This window comes from Papio anubis, chromosome 6 (genome assembly GCF_008728515.1).
Source record: "Papio anubis isolate 15944 chromosome 6, Panubis1.0, whole genome shotgun sequence".
Lineage (NCBI taxonomy): Eukaryota > Metazoa > Chordata > Mammalia > Primates > Cercopithecidae > Papio > Papio anubis.
The window spans coordinates 101,684,215-101,706,132 of record NC_044981.1 but is presented as its reverse complement, the minus strand read 5'-3'; the positions used below and the strand labels follow the sequence as shown (position 1 = coordinate 101,706,132).

Below are 21,918 nucleotides of genomic sequence, written 5' to 3'. Positions count from 1 at the left end.
AACAGAGGGAGAGTATCAGATGAAGGCCAAGCAGGCCAGACTTTCCTTATCACCTTCAACCTGAGTAGCAGCGGCACAAGCATCGCGGCATTTTACATGGACCCATGTTGAAGACAGTGAAGAAAATAGAGTGGAGGAAGGCAAGACTGACAGCTGTGCCAAACTAGGAGAGTGGCAGCAAGAGGGTAAGAGGACAGGAGCGGGCAGAAACTTAAAGTCAGGAGAAAGAAAAGACAGCCCTGGGGATTTAATTTTGAACGAATCCTCATATTTTACACCTTCCGTGTCTTTGTATATTTTGTTCCCTCTGCCTAGAGTAGGATTCTTGACCTTATTTATTCAGTTTTTTCTTTTGCAATGCATACCTTAGGCTGTCTGGGAAATCTAAGAATAATGTATTTAAAGGCATCAATATACACATTACTACAAAGAAACCCCAATATGTTAATACATAGTTATCAAAATATTAGGAACACAAAGTTGTGTTATATTGTTTCCTTATTAGTGCAATAAATAATAAGGTCTTACAGTAAGCCTTATAACTACTGTAATTTCAGAGTAGTGAATAGTAAATATTTTATGGATCTGAATGAACTGCAATGTGAGTTGAATATATCTGTGATTCTATTGGTGACAAGTTACAAGTATTACCAATACTACTCCAGTTTGAGGCCTGAATTTATAATGGAAGGAAATGCTAAATTTCAAACTGGAGGTTACTGAAAATAAAGATGAAATTATTTTCCCAACCAAAGTCTTCAAATCCTTGAATTGGAACCATGAGTGCCTTGGTTACAGCCCTGGCTTAAAAGCCCTTTCCTTCCTTGTCTACCTGTTATATTCATTTATCTTCTAAGGTTTATCTTACATGTTGCTGCTAGTTATTCTTGAAGCTAGATTCTGATGGCAGTTGTATGTAGTTTAATTACAGCCTGTGAGGGACTGCTGCAGTCCTTTGTTTGCTTACCAGTTCTCTCCCACACTGGAATGTGAGTTTCCTGAAGGCAGAAATTATTTCTGATGTACCTTAGTAACCTGAGTATCTTACACAGCCTTGCATCGAAAAGCCCATTGAATGAATAGACACACTGTTCCATGAGAACACTAATCACTTTAAATTGCTGGGGAGGGGTTGGAGTGTGTAGAAAATGATATTTTATTTGTATCTCTCTTTCAGTAATACAGAAATTTCATGTTATAGTCAGTGGATGAAAAGAATGTAAGGAAACTGCCTAGAATAAGGCAGTAAACAAAATAAAGGTGCATAAATGGTGGATAGAAGTGTGTGACAAGTACAGCATGGAAGAATCCCATTGAAAAAAGAGTAGATTTGGCTGGGTGTGGTGGCTTACACCTGTAATCCCAGCACTTTGGGAGGCCGAGACAGGAGGATGACTTGAGTCCAGGAGGTTGAAGCTGCAGTAAGCCGTAATCACACCACTGCACTGCAGCCTGGGTGACAGAGTGATACCCTGTCTCAAGAAAAATAAAAATAAAAATAAAAAATAAAACATGCTGCTTGTCCCTGACATTCGAAGACAGCCTTTAGAAACTTATCTTTGCCAATTCTAACAATCAATATATGTAGGCAAATTATCCCTCAGAAAGATCCTCAGCATAACAGTTGTTGATAAAAGTGTCTATTAAATTTTAATTAGTACATTTTAAAGTAAAAAGAGAAATTATCTAAATGTCCTGCTCTGTAATTAAATGTGAATTACATTTTAGAATATTTTATTTAAAAAACACATTGCACTCTGAAAAGGCATGGAGGAAACTTAAACCCATAGTACTATGTAAAAGAAACCAATCTGAAAAGGTTATGTAATGCCTAATCACAACTGTATAACATTGTGGAAAAGACAAAACTATGGAGACAGTAAAATGATGACTGGTTGCCGGGAGTTAGGAAAGAGAGAGGGATAAATAGGCAGAGCACAAAAGATTCTTAGAGCAATGAAACTCCTCTATATGATACTACAGTTGTGGATACATGTCATACATTTGTGAGAACCTATGCAACATACAACACCAAGTGTGAACCATAATGTAAGCCGTGGACTTTAGGTGATAATTTTGTGTCAATGCAGGTTCATTGACTGTAATAAATATAGCACTCTGGGGCAGAATGTAAATTGTGGGGGTGGTTGTGTGCGTGTGGGTGGGGGGATGTAGAGGGTAGATGGGAACTCTTTCTACTTTTTGTTCAATTTTGCTGTGGACCTAAAACTGCCTTAAAAAATAAAGTTTATTAATTTAAAAAAAAATGTTGCCCCCTCTTTCAAGTTTATTGTGTAAAAACTTAAAAGTGTGAATTATATTTTTGTGAAGAATCTATGGAATGATGGATGATACATACAACATATAGCCTATATATAATATAGTAACCACTTAAAAACTATGAAGAGAAATGTTTTTTTAAAAGTGCCATTTTAGTCAAGACTTTTGCTTCTTCTGAACTTTTATGACACTTTTTCCCTTGACCACTCCTGCCTTGCGCTTTGCTACATCTCTTGTGTAATGCTCTGTTTCCCAGTTTAGACTGTAAGCAATTCTAAGGCAGATCTGTGACTTAGATCCCTGTATATTCCCCCCAGAGGGAGAGGACATTTCTAGCAGAATGAACACGGTAAGCAAAGGCACAGGGATGTGAGGACCGAGCTCAGAGAGAGACCAGGGAGCCAGACAGCTGATGAGAGAGGAGCTGGAAAAGTGGATTCGGGTTAGATTTGGATTTTGTTCTGCAGGCAGTGAGGGTTTGGTTTTTATAAAAACAGGGCAGGGGTATAATCAGAACAGTGCTAAAGAAGATTACTCTGGCAGCAGGTTGTAAAATGGATTGGCACAGGAGAGGACAGGCATACAGTCTAGTGAAGGACATAAAAACAGCAGCTCCTATTTATTGAGAGCTTACTATGTGCCAAGCACTGCAATAAACGTTTTATGTGCATCATTTCACTTAATCCTCACAAGTCCACGAGGCAGTTGCTATCATTATCTTTATTTCAGCTTGAGGAAAATGGAAAAGTAGAGGCTTGGAAAAGTTATATAAGGGTTATGTTCTTGTGCATGTGACCTGTTCAGTTGCATAAGGCCTGGCACTGGCTTTCATGCTCTGCTGTCTCCATCTTGAGATTCTTAATTTTTAAACAAAGGGCCCTCACTTTCATTTTGTGCTGGGCATCAGAAATTATGTAGCCAGTCCTGGTTAGCTCATTTTGCCTGTGACCATATAGGTAATAGACTTCAGAGCAAGGATTTAAGAGTTCATGTCCTCAACCACTCTGCTCTGCTACACAAGCTCATGATCCAAATCAAACCAGTAAGATAATGTGAAGGAAATGGGGAAGGATTTGAAAGAGAATATGAGGCCGGGCGCAGTGGCTCATGCCTGTAATCCCAGAACTTTGGGAGACCAAGGAGGGCGGATCACGAGGTCAGGAGATCGAGACCATCCTGGCTAACATGGTGAAACCCCATCTCTACTAAAAATACAAAAAAAATTAGATGGGCGTGGTGGCAGGCGCCTGTAGTCCCAGCTACTCCGGAGGCTGAGGCAGGAGAATGGTGTGAACCCAGGAGGCAGAGCTTGTAGCGAGCCAAGATCGTGCCACTACACTCCAGCCTGGGCGACAGAGCGAGACTCTGCCTCAAAAAAAAAAAGAAAGAAAGAGAGAATATGAGTTAATACTTGCAAGGTTTAGAAGCCTTTTTTTTCTCCCCGAAATTAAAATAATTTTGTTGTAAGAACGTTTTTAGAATTTCACAAGATCTTTTACAATAACCAGATGTTTCCTACTGGGAAACACTGTTCTTTGTATCTTTTTTTTTTTTGACAGAGTCTCACCTCGCTCTGTTGCCCAGGCTGAAGTCCAGTGACGCCATCTCAGCTCACTGCAACCTCTGCCTCCAGGGTTCAAGCGATTCTCCTACCTCTGCCTCCCGAGTAGCTGGGATTACAGGCACACACCACAACGCTCAGCTAATTTTTTTATTTGTAGAGACAGGGTTGTGTCATGTTGGCCAGGCTGGTCTCAAATTCCTGATCTCATGTGATCCACCCGCCCCAGCCTCCCAAAGTGCTGGAATTACAGGCGTGAGCCACCGCACCCAGTCTATCTTTACCTCATTGAGGGTGCTGTTGGCTGGCCTTGCTGGCTGGGGAGCCCTGAGCTTTACCTCTGGTAGACCGTGACACCTGTTGACAACAACGCATTATTGCAAGAATCTATTTTGCTGTTTTAGAAATCAGGCTATCTTTACTTTTACTTTTTTTTTTTTTTAAAGTAAAATGTTCATTGAAAAAATGAATTTTTTTTGAAATGTTCATTGAAAAAAACAGGTTGAAAAACTGCCTGGCTGATTCATCCTCGACTTTATTAAGAGTTGTTTTTTTTTTTTTTTTTTTAAGAGACAGTGTCTCACTCTGTTGCCCAGGCTGGAGTGCAGTGGTGCAATCATAGCTCACTGTAGCCACAGACTTCTGGGCTCAAGGAATCTTCCCACTTCAGCCTCGAGTATCTAGGATTACAGACATGCACCATCATGCCCAGCTAATTTTTAAAATATTTTGTAGAGATGGGATCTCATTGTGTTGACTAGGCTGGTATCAAACTCCTGGTCTCAAGCATTTCTTCTGCCTTGGGCTTTCAAAGTACTGCAACTACACCCCTGAGCCACCATACTGAGCCTGGAGCTTTTTACAAAAAAAAAATTCATATGGAAACAGTAAAAAAATGTGATACAAAGATTTTTTTAAAAACAATATTAATTTATAGGATGAAAAATTAGAACACAAATGCGTAATAGTTATGAGTGTAGGCTAGGCACAGTGGCTCATGCCTGTAATCCCAGCACTTTGGGAGGCTGAGGTGGGCGGATCACGAGGTCAGGAGATCGAGACCATCTTGGCTAGCATGGTGAAACCCCATCTCTACTAAAAATACAAAAAATTAGCCGGGCATGGTGGCGGGGGCCTGTAGTCCCAGTTACTCAGGAGACTGAGGCAGGAGAATGGTGTGAACCCGGGAGGTGGAGCTTGCAGTGAGCCGAGATCACACCACTGTGCTCCAGTCTGGGCGACAGAATGAGACTCCATCTCAAAAAAAAAAAAAAAAGTTATGAGTGTATATGTATCTCTAAATAATATTTGGCATATTTCTTTAATTTAACCCTATGGAATCCATCTGTATAGACAGGTAGAGAAGATTCAGTAACTGGAGTAATACATATAGAGTTTTATAACATGCTATTTTTCAACGGACCCCTACGTTTTATCTGTAACAGTGATAGAATTGCATACGGTGTTGTAGAGTCCACATGGTAGTCACAGAAAACTTGCTCCAAATAGTGATTTTTAAAATATATACAGGCATATCTTGAAGATATTGAGGGTTTGGTTTCAGGCCATTGCAATAAAATAGAGTGCTAAAAAGTGAGTAACACCATTTTTTTTTTGGTTTTCCAATGCATATAAAAATTAATGTTTATACTATAGGTACTGTAAGGTAGTCTATTTAGAATGCAATAGTATTGTCTAAAAAATAATGTATATACCTTAATTTAAAAATGATTTAGCCAGGCATGGTGGCTCATACCTGTAATCCCAACACTTTGGGAGGCCAAAGTGGGAGGATTTCTTGGATCCAGGAGTTCAAAACCAGCCTGAGCCACATAGCAAGACCCTATCACTACAAAAAAAGTTAAAAGTTAGCCAACATAGTGGCATGTCCCTGGGGTCCCAGCTACTTAGAAGGCTAAGGCAGAAGGATGGCTTGGGCCTGGGAGATCAAGGCTACAATGAGCCATGATTATGACAATGCATTCCAGCCTAGGCGACAGAGTGAGACCCTGTCTCAAAACATATATATACTTTATCGCTAAAAATTCCTAACCATCATCTGAGCCTTCGGTAAGTGGTAATCTTTTTGCTGTTACAGGGTCTTGCCTCAATGCCGATGGCTGCTGACTGATCAGGGTGGTGGTTGCTAAAGGTTGGGATGGTTGCAACAATTTCTTAAAATAAGACAATGAAGATTACCACATTAATTGGCTCTTCATAAAAGATTTCACTGCAGCATGTGATGCTGTTTGACAGCATTTTACTCACACTAGAACTTCTTTCAAAATTAGAGTCAATCCTTTCAAACTCTGTTGCTGCTTTATCAGCTAAGTTTATGGAATATTCTACGTCCTTTGTTGTCATTTCAACAATGTTCACAGCATCTTCACTAGGAGTAGATTCTATCTCAAGAAATCATTTTATTTGTTCACCCATAAGATGTAGCTTCTCATCTGTTAAAATTTTATTATGAGATTGCAGTAATTCAATAACATCTTCAGACTTACTTCTAGTTATAGTTATTGCTATTTCCACCACATCTGCAGTGACTTCCTCCACTGAAGTCTTGAACTTCTCAAAGTCATATTTGATTAATGGAATCAATTTCTGCTAAACTCTGTTAATGTTGGCAACATTTTGACTTCCTCCTATGCATCACAATTGTTCGGTTTTTTTGTTTGTTTGTTTTTGAGACAGGGTCTCACTCCATCACACAGGCTGCTGGAGTGCAGATCACAGCTCACTGCAGCCTCAACCACCCAGGCTTAAGTGATCCTCCCATCTCAGCCTCCCAAGTAGCTGGGACCACAGGTGCATGCCACCACACCTGGCTAACTTTTTTTTTTATTACTTATGGAGATGGTGTCTCATCATGTTGCCCAGGCTGGTCTCAAACTCCTGGGCTCAAGTGATCCTCCTGCCTCAGCCTCCCAAATGCTAGGATTACAGAAGTGAGCCACCGCACCTGGCCCATAAATGTTCTTAATGGAATCTAGAATAATGAATGCTTTCCAGAATATTTTCAATTTACTTTGCCAGATCCATCAGAGGAATCACTATCTATGGTAGCTAATGCCTTAGAAAATGTATTTCTTAAACAATAAGACTTGAAAGTCAAAATTACTCCTTGATCCATGAGCTGAAGAATTAATGTTTTGTTAGCAGGCATGAAAACAACATTAATCTCCTTGTACATTTCCATCAGAGCCTTGGGTGATCATGTACACTATCAATGAGCAATAATATTTTGAAGGACTCTTTTTTCCTGAGCAGTAGGTCTCAATAGTGGGCTTAAAATATTCAGTAAACCGTGCTATAAACAGGTGTGCTATCATCCAGACTTTGTGTTCCATTTCTAGAGCACAAGCAGAATAGATTTAGCATAATTTGTAAGGGCCCTTGGATTTTTCAGAATGGCAAATAAACATTGGCTTCAACTTAAAGTCACCAGCAGCATTAGCCTCTAACAAGAGAGTCAGCCTGTTCTTTGAAGCCAGGCATCAATTTCTCTCTAGCTATGGACATCCTAGATGGCATCTTCTTCTTATAGAAGGCTGTTTTGTCTATATTGAAAATCTGTTGTTTAGCATAGCCACCTTCATCAATGATTTTAGCTAGGTCTTCTGGGTAACTTGCTGCAGTTTCTACATCAGCACTTGCCGTGTTACCTTGCACTTTTATGTTATAGAGATGGCTTCTTTCCATAAACCTCATGAACCAACCTTTGCTAGCTTCCAGTGTTCCTTCTGCAGCTTCCACACCTCTCTCAGCTTTCATAGAATTGAAGAGAGTTAGGGCCTTGCTCTGGATTAGGCTTTGGCTTAAGGATATGTTGTGGCTGGCTCAATCTTCTATCCAGACCATTCAAACTTTCTCCATATTAGCAATAAGGCTGTTTTGCTTTCTTATCATTTGTGTGTTCACTGGGGTAGCACTTTTAATTTCCATCAAGAACTTTTCTTTCACATTCATAACTTGGCTGTTTAGCCCAAGCGGCCTGCTTTCGGCCTGTCCTGGCTTTTGATATGTTCCTCACTAAGTTTAGTCATTACTAGCTTTTGACTTAAAGTGAGAGGTGTGCATTTATTTTTTCCTTTTACCTGAACACTTAGAGGCCATTATAGGGTTATTGATTGGCCCAATTTCAATATTGTAGTGTCTCAGGGAATAGGGAGGCTAGAGGAGAGGGAAAGAGACAGGGGAAGGGCCAGTGGGCCGAGCAGTCAGAACACACACATTTATCAGTTAAGTTCACCATCTTATATGGATGTGGTTCATACTGCCCCGAAACAATTACTATAGTAACATCAAAGACCACTGATCACAGATCACCAGAACAGATATGATAATAATGAAAATGTTTGAAATATTGGGAGACTTGCCAAAATGTGACAGAGAGATGAAGTAAGCACATGCTTTTGGAAAAATGGCGTCAATAGACTTGCCTGATGCAGGGTTGCCACAAACCTACAATTTGTAAAATAACACACTCTGTGAAGAGCAATAAGGTGACGCACTATGTAACGAGCCATGCCTCTGTTATGCTTCAGTGGTGGTCAGGCAGCAACACATTAGAAAGACCACACTTCAGAAGCAGCTGAAGTGTATTTACATTTATTTATTTATTTTCGAGACAGAGTCTCACTCTGTCGCGCAGGCTGGAGTGCAGTGGCATGATCTCGGCTCACTGCGACATCTACCTCCTGGGTTCAAGTGATTCTCATGCTTCAGCCTCGCAAGTAGCTGGGACTATAGGCATGTGCCACCACACCCCACTAATTTTTTGTATCTTTAGTACAGATGGGGTTTCACCATGCTGGCCAGGCTGGTCTGGAACTCCTGACCTCAAGTGATCTGGCCACCTCAGCCTCCCAAGGTGCTGGGATTGCAGACGTGAGCCACTGTGCCCAGCCCAAATCCCATATATTTTAGATTTTGCTAATTGCATATATGAGATCCCATTTTTAACATTTATCATACTTTTGGGCAAGCCAAAAATAAAAACCCATCTCTGATGTTTACTATGCTAATTAGCAAACCATGTGATGTGGATCAAGATGGTGATCTTAGGCGTCCTTGTGATATGCGCTCCTGAAGTGTGGTCTTTTTAATGTGTTGCTGCCTACCATCATGGAAGCCTAGAATTCTCAGTTTGTGTGAGTAGAATTGAATCTTATATACTAGCACATTCATAATATCACATTTCATATGCTGAAGTAGGTTAATGTATGTTACGGCAATCATACAGGTTCTCCAGTTGCAGCATGTGGAACTCCAGTTTGTAGCCTTTTTATATAGGAATTCATGCCAGCTTTGTAGGAGTCTCCATTCTAGCAGGGGAGAGGTATCATTTGAGTAAGGATAAAAGGGTAGAGTAACAGAAGTGTGGTTGTGTTCTGGGAATGCACTGCAGAGTGTGCAGCCAGATGGAAGAAGTGATGCCTTCCCCCATACAGATCCTAAAACTGACACTGAGACAGGATGCAGTGATGGTGGAAAACTTTAACTGCTAGTGACGCTGGAGACCCACTCTGCTAATGGCAGTGCATCTCAATTACTTTCAACTTGCCTTGCCGATTTTCTCCCTCAGACATCGAAGAAGTAACAAAGAAAACGACCACTTTCTACCTAAACTCTGAGCTATGTGGAACAATTTAGATTATGAGGTGAAACGGATGGGAATCCTAGAAGAAAGCACATGTTCAGCTTAGTTTAGTTTGACAAACATTTGATAAATGCCAGACATTATGTTGGGCATTGGTGACCAAAAAATGACCAAGGAAACTATGAGGACCAACAAACCGAAACTGGATGAGTCAGGAAGTATTTTCCAAAACATTAATTGAGTCTTAAAAATGAGTGGTGTGTGCCAAGTGAAGAAGAAAGAATGTGGCGATGGTGCTGGGGCTGGGGGGTAGTGTTCCAGGCAGCAGGGACAACAGCAATAAAGTCATAGAAGCATGGCATAGCCTTAGGGCACAGAAGTCTTACAAAATATTGGATACTGTTGGATTTTGAAGCACCAGGCAGGGAGAGCAGGGGAAGGAAGCTAGAAGGAAAGAAGAAATTAGCCATAAAGGACCTTGTTTATCATGCTAAGAAATTTGGAATTTGCCTAGAATGAATCAATAAAAGGTGTTAAACAGAAGAGTGACATTGTTAGAATGCATTTTAGATAACATGCACTGGTTAGACCCTGGGACAGGTAGAGCAGGACTGGAGGCAGGGAGATCAGGGGGAAGCTATGCTAACAGTTCACACGTGATGAAGGTTAAAGGCAGCGTTTTAATAGGATGGGAGAACATTTGAGCATATGTATAGGATGAAGGAAGAAACTAGTAGTAAGGGAAATCTGGGAGATGGGATAATTAGTTGGAGCACAGTCAGAAGAGTTAGAGCTGAAGTATTAATAGAATTAAATTAGGCTTAAATCATTCCTCTGAAGCCCACAGGACAGAGATAAAAGAGAGCAGAATGGGACCTTGGGTCAGGAAGTAATAGCATGATGACCAGTGACAGTTAGAGTTCATGGAGGCAGTCGAGATAACTTACATTTTAGGAAAGTAGATTTAAATACATTTAGAATAAAGTTATGATCCCACAGCTTTGAGTCTTGGAATTTGTGAGGCGTGCAAAAATAAAAGCCAGCCCTTATAGTGAAAAGAAAAGAGAGCAATTTATTAACAAAGACTTCTTTGGAGTTTCTCCTTAGAAACCAGAATTTGGGAGGACTTGTGTATTAGACTTTTGTTGAAAAGAGGACTTTATAAGCAAGTTTCCATGAATCAAAAGCTGCCTGAGACTGCCGAGACCAGTTTGGTCCGGGAGACCCTAAGCCAGCAGAGCTAGAGGAATTAAAGATACACACACAGAAATATAGACGTGTGAAGTGGGAAATCAGGGGTCTCACAGCCTTCAGAGCTGAGAGCCTCAAACAGAGATTTACCTATGTATTTATTAACAGCAAGCCAGTCATTAGCATTGTTTCTACAGACATTAAATTAACTAAAAGTATCCCTTATGGGAAACGAAGGGATGGGCTGAATTAAAGGAATAGGTTGGGCTAGTTAACTGCAGCAGGATCATGTCCTTAAGGCACAGATTGCTCATGCTATTGTTTGTGGTTTAAGAATGCCTTTAAGTGGTTTTCCACCTTGGGCGGGTCAGGTGTTCCTTGCCCTTATTCCCGTAATCCCACAACCTTCCAGCCTAGGCTTTATGGCCATCACGAACATGTCACAGTGCTGCAGAGATTTTGTTTATGGCCAGTTTTGGGGCCAGTTTATGGCCAGATTCTGGGGGGCTTGTTCCCAACAGAGTCACCCCCAATAAGCTAAAGCTTGGAGGAAATGGTAAGGCCAACCAAAAAGAGCTCTTTAAAAGTTATCTTCATAGAAAAAAAATTTAAATTTTGCAGTGCCACTGATTTGGAGAGAAGGCATAATGTTCATAAAAGGAAATGACAGAGAACAAACATAAAATTCCCTTTATTTCCAAATTTTTGCTCAAGAAGCACGATCATCAAATAGAAAAGTGTAACAACTATTTAATAGGAACACTGATAACTGGACCATATCCAGAGGATGGATATGGCATGTGAAAACTGGCTGAAAGAAATGACAATGTTTATCCCTGAGTGCATTACGGGGACCTTTTCATACTGAAATGCTGTCTTTTAGAAGAAGGGTTAGTTATTTCTGTTGTATGTTGTAGATGGGTGAGGAAGAGAGAAGGACAAGGGGAGAAAGGAAGAAAACAGGGTTAATTTATAAAAATTACAGGAAGTTGAATTTTAAGTCAAGTAGTCACCTTTCACCTATTGGGTTTCTTTATACATAGTTTCCCTCCAAAAAAATTTTTTTTTTTTTTTTGAGATAGGGTCTCCCTCTGTCCCCCAGGCTGCAGTAATATAATCATAGCTCGCTGCAACCTTGACCTCCTGGGCTCATGTAATCCTCCTTCCTCAACCACAGGAGTAGCTGGGACTATAGGCGCATGCCACCACGCCCTCCTAATTTTTTTGTTTTTTGTAGAGATGGAGTCTTGCCATGCTGTGCAGGCTGGTCTTGAACTCCTGGGCTCAAGCTATCCTCTTACCTGGGCCTCCCAAAGTGCTGGGATTATAGGCATGAGCCACCATGCCTGGTCCCAACATTTTGTTAGGAAAGAATTTTGAACACAGCAAAGTTGAACAAATTTTACAGTGAATATCCATTTACAATGAACCTAGATCCTACCATCTAGATTCTACCATTATATTTTACCATTATATTCTACCATTATGTTTTACTGTACTTGGTTAATCACATATTTATCCATCTATGTGCCCCTAAATCCATCTTATTTTTTTGATACATTTTAAAGGAAATTTTATATACTTTTGTCTGACACTGGGAAGGCAATGCACCTTAATCCCATGAGCTTTCTTACACAGGCTAATGGCTGTTTACTGGGGACACTATAGTGAGGATTTCTGCACTGAGTAGGTGAAGAGGACCAGAACTGTGGCTTTCAAACTTTTCTGACTGCTACCCTTACTAAGAAATGTATTTCACTTCCTATGCAGTGTACACACATACATACTGAAGTAAAAATTTCAGGAAACAATATTTACCCTTTACATGTGTGAATCATGCTGACATTTTCTATTTTATTTCATTTAAAAAGATGCTGGGCATGCTTCCCCAACTTGATTTAGATACCCACTAATGGGCTGTAATTTACCATTTTAAAATCATTGTACTTAGTCCAACTCCAAGAAGATTTTTCTTCTTAAAAGAATCCCGTGGCTACTACTAGAATTTTCCTTATCTTCCCAATTATCAAGAACCTGTTTTGAGTCTCAGCACAGTACTTACTTAACATGCATGGCGTTAAGGCATGTGTAATTAAGAGAAAAACCTTAAATTCTTGGTAAGACTTCTGGATAGAGCCAATTCAAACATTCTTTATTAGTAAGTTTACTAATTATTTTTACAAACAGTGGGATAAAGATACGTACTCTTGGATGGGTGGGAGGGTTCAGTACTCATATAGTCTTCTGTTAAATTAGGCTATTAATGAATGCCCTCGGTGGTTCCAACAAAGTAGAGAATAAGATCAAATGAGAAAATGTGGATGGGAAAGTGCTTTGTAAACTAATGTTTTATTAATACTGTTGTGTGATGCCAGGAAGAAAGGCATGTTGCGATCAAGCTCTAGGGAGGCAGTGTTTCAGTATTTTAAAAACTGTTCTTGTGGAACTGTTACATTAACCTCCCCAAGGCCCAATAACTACGCTTTGACGCGAGACTCTCACAACAGGGTAGAAGCTATGAACTTGGAAGGGTTTGGCCCCGAGTTCAAGCGTCCTGCTCCTTTGGCGCATGCTCAGGAGCGACTCGGGCCGCCTCGCGGGGTTGGGCAGAACACGGAGGGCGGAGTTCGGGCCACGTGGGGTCTCGTGACGTCATCTCCAGGCGCCGAGGGTGACTGGACTTGTGGGGCGCTTCCAGGGCTCCGCGGCGCTGCCGGTTTTATTCGCTGGATACCAGAGGGCGGAAGTGCAGCAGGGTTTGGCTCCGACCTCCGCGCCGGTGCTTTTTGCGGCTGCGCGGGCTTCCTGGAGTCCTGCTGCCGCGTCCCCGCAGGACAGTGTGTTAGGTGGGCAGCCTGCCCCGCCGCCCCGCCAGAGCCCGGAATCCAGGCGTCACCACCAGTGCGGGGAGCCGGAAGGAGGAGCCGTCGCTTCGGGTAGGGTACGTGTGTGTGTCCCCTTGTGTGATGAAATTCCTAGAGGAGGAGGGCTGGGGAGGGGCCAGGTAGGTGTGGTAGGAAGGAGGGGTGAAGCTGTCTGGAGGAGCGCCCGCCCGGCGGCGATGGAGGGTGAAGGTGGTTCCTCCGGGCAGAGGTGGAGTTGGTGAGACGCCGCCCCGGGAGCCCCGGGGCCGGTTGGCGGGTGTGGCCTGTGGGGTCCCTCTTGGGGTACATGTCTGTTGCTTACTAAGGTAGGAAAGCGAGAGTCTAGTCACAGGCTCTAGAGTTCAGTTCAGGAACTGCATTTTTCCTGGAACACAGTTATTTAAACCTTTATTGCACAGTGCAGTGTGAGTCTGTCCAAACTCGGTGGGTATGTCCTCCAAACAATTTATCTATTTACGATATTCCTTGTCTCAATAATTATATTTAGTGCTACCAAAGACATTTTCTGTTGGCAAGACACTTTTACATATTTCATTTGTACTTTGGATTATTTTACAATTATCCTGAACTTGAGGAACCTAGGAAACTGTTGGTTCTAGATTTTTCTGAGGGGTGAGTAGGCACAGCATGTCTTGAGCAGTCAGAACCGGGAGACCCATCAGGCAGTAGCTGAACTTCCAAAGCCTTCCAGAATTGGCTTGTTAGATTTCTGAGACCTTGAAACTGGATACTTGGCTCTGAACTGAACTATTGTGATTTCCATAGAGGGAGTTTCTGGTTGAATTTTGAATTTGAAAATAAGGATGTTGGGCTGAGGGTAGTAGTTGAAAGGTATTTTACACCAGATTTAAGCCTGTGCTTTGATCTTCAAAGATATGCTACTTAAAATTGGGGAAAAGTGGACGGAATGGAACTGTATGGATATGGGTTTTTAAAATAGTGCACACACCTCAAGTGTGTGTTTATTTCATTAATTTCCCCCAAACTGAGTACCTCCTATGTGTTAGGCACTGGACAAAACAGTAAACAAAATAGTGAACAAAAGAATAAAAATCCCTGCCATCATGAAGTTCCACTTTGGGGATGGGGTGAGAAGACATTGATACAAAAATTAAGGTACAGTCTTTCCTATCCCTCGGCATCTCTGGGAGATTGGTTCCAGGACCTCCGTTGGATACCAAAGTCCTCAAATGCTCAAGTCCCTGATATAAAATGGTGTAGTGTTTGCAGATAACCTATGCACATCCTCCTATCTTTAGTGCGACTGTGCATTATTTATAATACCCAATACAACTGAAATGCTATATAAATAGTTGGTATGGTGTATTGTTTAGGGAATAATGACAAGGAAGAGTCTATACATGTTCAGTACTGACTTTTTTTCTTCCCTGAATATTTTTCCATCCATGATTGGTTGAATACAAGGACGAAGAACCCATGGGTAGGGAGGGCCAACTGTATATGTCAAGTGGCCGAAAGTGCTAGAGAAAAAAAACCAAAGCAGTGCAGGGGTATAGGGAAAGCCAGGAGATGGAAGTGGTGGCCATAGAAAAGATGATATTAACGTGGAGGCCTATAGATGATAAAGAAGGGTGCCACTTGGAAAGAGCTACCACTGAAGCCCTGAGGCAGGTGCATACTAGCTAGTTTGACTGGAAAATAATGAACAAGAGGGAAAGAAGTAGTGGATACTTAGGTAGAAATGGGGCCAAGTCTTTTAGGACCATGTAGGAATTTATAAGAACTTTAATTTGTACTTTGAATGAGATGGGTTTTGAGTGAGGAGTAAGTTGATCTAACTTGTGTTTTAAAAGGTCTGATTGCTGTGTTGACTGTATGCAGCAGGTGCAGAAATAAGAGTTGTTAGTAGGCCATTGACTGCATTTATCCAGGTTAAAGGTCAAGGTGATGAATCAGGGTAGTAATAGTGGAGGTAGTGCGAAATGACCAGATTCACTTGGAGAGCAGTCAGGTAGAAGAAGGGTCAAGGAGGACTCCAAGGGTTACAGACTGAGCAGCTGAAGAATAGCACTTGGTCGGGCATGGTGGCTCATGCTTGTAATACCATCTTTGAGAGAATCCCCAGCCTGGTCAACATAACGAGACCCTGTCTCTACCAAAAAAAAAAAAAATTAGCTGGGCATAGTGGCATGAGCCTGTAGTCCTAGCTACTTGGGAAGCTGAGATGGGAGGGAAGGATCACTTGACTACCTTGAGCTCAAGGTTACAGTGGCCCATGATCCTTCACTGTAGTCCATCCTAGGTGACAGCGAGACCCTGTCTCTTAAAAGAAAGAAAGAAGGACTTTTCCACTTAGCAAAACAGAAAAGACCACACAGTGATAGTGATAGGAGAGAAGAGGAAGGAAGATCTGAAATGGTTTTCCGTTTTGCATATGTTACATTTCTAAATGGAAATGTCATATATAGTGGTATATGTGAAGCCAGGCAGTTCAAAAGAGAAGTCTGGACAGAAGATAAAGCTGTGAGAGTGTAAATGTATAAGTGGTATTTAAAAGCATGTGAGAGATCTCCAAGGGAGTGGTTCAAGTACTGAGTCCTGGGGCATTTCAGCATTTAGAGTTTGGAGAGATTTACAAAATTTCCTCCCTCCCAGGGTGGGACTGTTGAGTAAAATTCCTCTTGAGAATCACTGATTCACAGTAAGCAGATAGAAGGAAATAGAAAGCAAGGTCATTAGCTGAGAGAGAGAGAGGAGGAGGAAGAAGTGAACGTTTGAGAGAGGAGAAGGTATGGAATAGTGATGTAGGAAAGGGAGAGAATAAATGGACTAGGGAGAAGTAGGAACACTAGGCAGTACCAAGGGCCCGCTTTTGAGGTTAGTGTTTATGAATTTAAAGGAAGACCAGCCAGCATATATTATTATTTTTTGATGTTTACGCACTTAGTCTAGTAAGTATTTGATATTTCTAAGGAGTTGGGAGTTTTGTCAACGAAAATTACTTCGGGTAGTAGGTTAGTCTTTCTTGGTACGTAGTGTGAAAGAGACTATTAGTTGTGCATTATATTGTTATCACACTGTGCCATTTTCTAAATGACTGATTGGTTAACAGATGTTGTTGGTGGGCACCTACTCTGTCCCAGGCTCTGAACTAGATGCAGAAAATAGAACAGTCAAGGATAGCCCCTGCCCTCAAGAAACTTACTTCTAGTAGATTGCATCATGGGTTGGAATTTCTTTATTTCCAAGATATTTCCTTGAAATTGGATGGATGGTGATAATGGTATAGTGTATGTAGGAGAGAGAAAATCTTTCTAAAATAACAGAATATGCTGAATTTAAAGCGTGACTGTACTGATTTGCAAAGGAGTTCAGGGATAAAATTTCTTAGGTAGCTAGATTCATATATTTATATGTTTTTTCCCCATTATTTAACAAAAATGTCAAAGCCTACTATCTGCTAACTATACTAATATTGGTGATTAGAAGGTACATATGACTAAATTTTGCTGTCAAAGAAAATTTCAATGTGGGGAGGGGCAGGAGACAGATAAGATAAACAGATAATTGCATTGCATGATATTGCATGCTATTAAAGAAGTAATTAGACTGGAGGCTGCTTAGGGGAAAGCTTCCCAAGGAGCTGATATTAAGCTTAAGAGGATTAAGAGTTGACCCAGAGAGGATAAAAGAGTTGGCCAAAAGAGGAGGGAAAAACTGTTCAAGCAGAGGGGCCATGGAAATATGAGGAAACTGTACTAAAAACATACATTGTTTATTGAGTGGTTACCAAATGTACTAAACACCTAACAGCCCTGTGAAAATTATAATTATCTTCATTTCACAAATATGAGAGTCAAAGAGGATGGGTTTGTTGTCCAAGACACGTAACTAATAGGTGGAAATCAGGGTTTAAACCCATGTCAGTCTGATTTCAAAGCCCCTTAACTATCTTACTGTATTTTGCATGCTGTCAGCATCTAAACTTCCTTTCCCTTGTTCTTTATCCCTCATTTTTCACCAACTTCTCTTTCTTCCTTGGAAAGACTCATCTGTTTTTCACCAGTCCACGACTACCTCTATAGGTCAGGCACTCATTACTTTTTCCCTTAGTTGCTGAAATTACTTCCTGGCTAGCCTCTCTGACTCAAGGCTCTCCTTTTGTGCACTGCTACCACATAATTGTTTTTATTTTACCATTCTAAAACCTGTAGGCACTATAGGACTGGTGGATGAAATTGAGATCCACCCCTAGTCTTCTGTTTGGTGTGTTTCATGGTCTAGTCTCATTTTACTTACATTTACAGATTTGATATTAGAGGAATAATAATTGCTTGCATTTCCTAGCACTTACCGTGTGTCCATTATTGTATCAAACACTTTATGGATTTTTTTTTTTTTTTCCAGAACAACCTTGTGACTTGGGTAATATTAATTCCATTTCACAAGTAAGGAAATTGAAGCTTAGTGAAGTAAAGTGACTTGCCTAAAGGTCACATGTGATTTTTTTTTTTTTTTTTTTTTTTGAGACGGAGTCTTGCTCTGCCGCCCAGGCTGGAGTGCAATGGCTGGATCTCAGCTCACTGCAAGCTCCGCCTCCCGGGTTCACGCCATTCTCCTGCCTCAGCCTCCCAAGTAGCTGGGACTACAGGCACCCGCCACCACGCCCGGCTAGTTTTTTGTATTTTTTAGTAGAGACGGGGTTTCACCGTGTTAGCCAGGATGGTCTCGATCTCCTGACCTCGTGATCCACCCGTCTCGGCCTCCCAAAGTGCTGGGATTACAGGCTTGAGCCACCGCGCCCGGCCGTGATGTTAAAACATGTTTTGGTATCAGCTCTTTCATTATCTATTAATACTACTCTCAACCCAAAATTTCCTTAAAAGTTGGCACAAAAATTGCGCCTGCCCACTTCATGCCTTTATTGGTGCTATTTTGGCCTGTTAGAATATTTGTCATCTTTTTGCCTGTCCATATTCTACCCATTCTTCAAGTTCCACATCTTTTAAAATTCTTTGAACACTATAGGATGTATTAATATCTCCAACTCCCCTCTTTCCTGTGCCCCATGAAAGCTCTCACAAAGTAACATTTAATTATACCATGGACATATGGATGTTTTGGAGTTGAGAGGGATGATGGCAGTCCATATAGTATGATAGAAAGAATATGAGATTAGAAACCTGAGTTAGGATGTGGCTTCTGATTTTGGCTCTGCCATTCATTAGCCACAAGATTTTAGAAAAATCATCTGACATCCTCTTCTCAAATTTATCATTTGTAAAATGGGAGTATATAGGCTTGTGTGTGTCAAGTGTGAGGTAATATAAAATGTATAGTATTTCTGGAGTTACTTGATATTTAAAGTAGTATATAATCTACTGTTATCTAATTTTTATTATCTAATCTCACCTGCTTACCTCATTTTTCGGGATTCTGTTTGGTTCTGTAATTTTATATCATACACTGTCTTTCCAACACATTCAAATTCAGTAAGCATTTTTTGAGCATCTACTGAATTCCAGATACCATTCCAAGTGTCAGAGGTGAAAAGATGAATGAGATATGATCCTTCTCCCTAAGGGAATCTATTACAGTCTACTGGAGGAGACGTACAAATAAATACTATTGATAGAAACTTACAAGGGTAGAGGAAAAGTAGAGGTGCCGAGAGAAAACAAGGCGAGTTCTGCCTGAATCATGTGTAGAAGAAAGGTTATTTTGAGCTGGGTCCTAAGGGATGTCTAAGTTGGAAGACAAGGTGAAGAAGGCTGCTTTAGGGTAAGGGTACCACGAGCATGGGCAAAGGCACAGAAAGGACAGAAAGTGCATGGTATGTTTAGTAGATTTGGAGATTATACTTTGTTAATGACTGAGGTTTTTTTTTTTTTTTTGAGACGGAGTCTTGCTCTGTAGCCCGGGCTGGAGTGCAGTGGCGGGATCTCAGCTCACTGCAAGCTCCGCCTCCCGGGTTTGCGCCATTCTCCTGCCTCAGCCTCCGGAGTAGCTGGGACTACAGGCGCCCGCCACCTCGCCCGGCTAGTTTTTTGTATTTTTAGTAGAGATGGGGTTTCACCGTGTTAGCCAGGATGGTCTCAATCTCCTGACCTCGTGATCCGCCCGTCTCGGCCTCTCAAAGTGCTGGGATTACAGGCTTGAGCCACCGCGCCCGGCCATGACTGAGGTTTTTAAAAGTCCATTGTTGTTGTTCTTCTAGCACCTGCCACACAGCTAGGCATATCAAGTGATTAAATATTTGACTCTAAATTGCATATTATTAGCAGTGATTACTGCAAAATTTTTAGCTTTTTTATACCTATAATTCCTACTTATATAATGCTTTTGATTATTATTAGGTTTTGAAGTCTTTAAATGTTGACTTTTAAACATTTTTTGAGACATGTTCTTGTTCTGTAAATTATAATGGTAGATAACCTTTATAGTACATATTATATGATGAATGTTATTCAAGTGCTTTACATGTATTAATTCATTTAATTCTTGTATCTAATGTGGTAGGTGCTGTTTTCCCATTTTACAGATGAGAAAACAGAAATAGAGAAGTTAAATGACTTACTTGAGGTCACACTGTAAGTGGTGGAGCTGGTTTTGGGTCCAGACAGTCTGGCTCCACATTTTACATTTCTGACTCCTACTCTATAGTGCCTCTCAAGAGTAAATTTTGTTTTATTGCCTCTTTAAAAGAGGATTATTGAAAACTTACATCCTTTAGTTTTATTCATGTATCCCTACCTTTTCTTACGTATTTTTAAAGTTAAGTGTATTCACTGGAGACATGCTTTCTTATATAATTTATTATAGGTAAATATTAATATTGAAAGATTAACATTTTAAGATCCTATAAATTTGGGTCTGTGTATTTTGAGGCAGTAAGCAGCCTCGTTTGCAGTTTTCATAAATCTGTTTTGCAGAGTTTGTTTGTTTTGCAAAATTTGTATCGGCTCTACTGCATTATACCTTTAGCTGCCTTGGCTGAGTTAGTTCTTCCCTTTAGGTCTTGCAAAAAATATACATGTAAGCAACAATAGTATATGGGAAATAAAGTACCAATTTATCTTTCACTCGTACTTTGTACTTAAAATCCTACTGTAGAACTTTGGTAAACTTTGCTGGAACATAAGACTTTAAAACTCAAGCCTGTAGTTGGAGTCTTGAGGTGTTCTGCCTTCCCCTAAGTCTATATTTGTATCTTTTTTGGGAAGGGACTTAGAAACAGAGAGCATTAGTCATTCATTTTACTGTTCGTGAAATGTGGAAGGGAGAAACAGAAGAGAATGTCATGGAAAGAAAGAGCAGGGTGGTCCGGGTTCTTGTCTGGCAGCCTAGAGGGGAGAGAAGGGAGCCACACTCACATGCATGATATTTTGGTTTATGTTGATCCCTGCCTATTAATAAACATGGCTCAAGTGGTGTCCTGGAATCTGACCAATCAGATTATTATTCCTCCTTGAGAGAACAGTGCTTGGAGAGGAGGGAAGAGCAATTGTCTTGGATTATATTTTCTATCTGCTTCTTCTGAGAAGAAAAATAATATCAATAGTGACACTACAGTGACTTCAGCTTTAAGCTTGTAATTAACTTTTATTAAAGATTTTTATTAAAGGAACTCTTTGTCTCAAATTATTTTTCTCTTCATCATCAAAAGGTGAATCTCAGTTGCAGCTGCTGACTAACTTGATGTATCATGGCTGCAGAAACAACTGCATACCACCTTTATATCAGATTCAGTTTTAGTTTTACTTATTTGTGATAACCTAGATTTCATTATTTTTTGCCACTAGTAAATTTCCTTTAAAAAGAGCAAGCTATTAATGTAATCAGGAAGTAGTATGGTCTTTCCTGTTTTCAGTGAGTTAATTTTGTGTCATTTGTAAACTTGGAAATTTTTTGCCAAATGCAGAAACTCAATAGTTGTTTGAATTTGTAGCCTAGCAGTGTGGAATGATATGAAGTTTACGTGCATGTATGTATATCGTTTGCTTAAAATAGTTGTTTTTATGGATATGTTTTAATAAAAGTTAAAACACTAACTGGACTGGACTCAGTTTAAGAACCAGAATTCTTGTTGCCTAGTACTTTTATGTTGGACATACTTTTTCCACCTCTTGCAGTTTACTTACCTGTAGATGACATTGTGTCCAGTTGACCTCCAACTTTTTCTTTCTTTGACTAATTAATTTATGACCATCTTAGTGTACTCGGCATTGGTCAGTGGAAGTGAAAAAAAGGGAAACAAACTCCTTGAATAATTCAGTGTTAATAATTCATATTTGGCTAAACTCGTAAGATTATTTTGAATGTTTTCATAAGATACATTATGATAGATTATGAATTAGCTGCCTATCAAAGATGAGAAATATTATTTGGATAAGTATATTGAACCTTAGTATCCAGGTGCCACCTGTTGAGTTATT

The 21,918-nt window shown here is 40.5% G+C and overlaps 1 protein-coding gene across 4 annotated transcripts in view; it reads left to right on the top strand.

Moving 5' to 3' along the window:
• The first annotated feature begins 13,288 nt into the window (after window positions 1–13,288).
• Window positions 13,289–21,918, top strand: part of ATG5 (autophagy related 5) — a 135,727-nt gene continuing 127,097 nt past the window's right edge. For 2 of the 4 annotated variants that reach the window (XM_009205765.3, XM_003897966.4), the window contains exon 1: window positions 13,289–13,578. The gene's annotated coding sequence lies outside the window, so the exon portion shown is untranslated. Of the gene's footprint in view, window positions 13,579–13,637; window positions 13,740–21,918 lie in introns of those variants that run through there. The other 2 variants (XM_017958170.3, XM_009205764.2) reach the window with 2 other exon arrangements.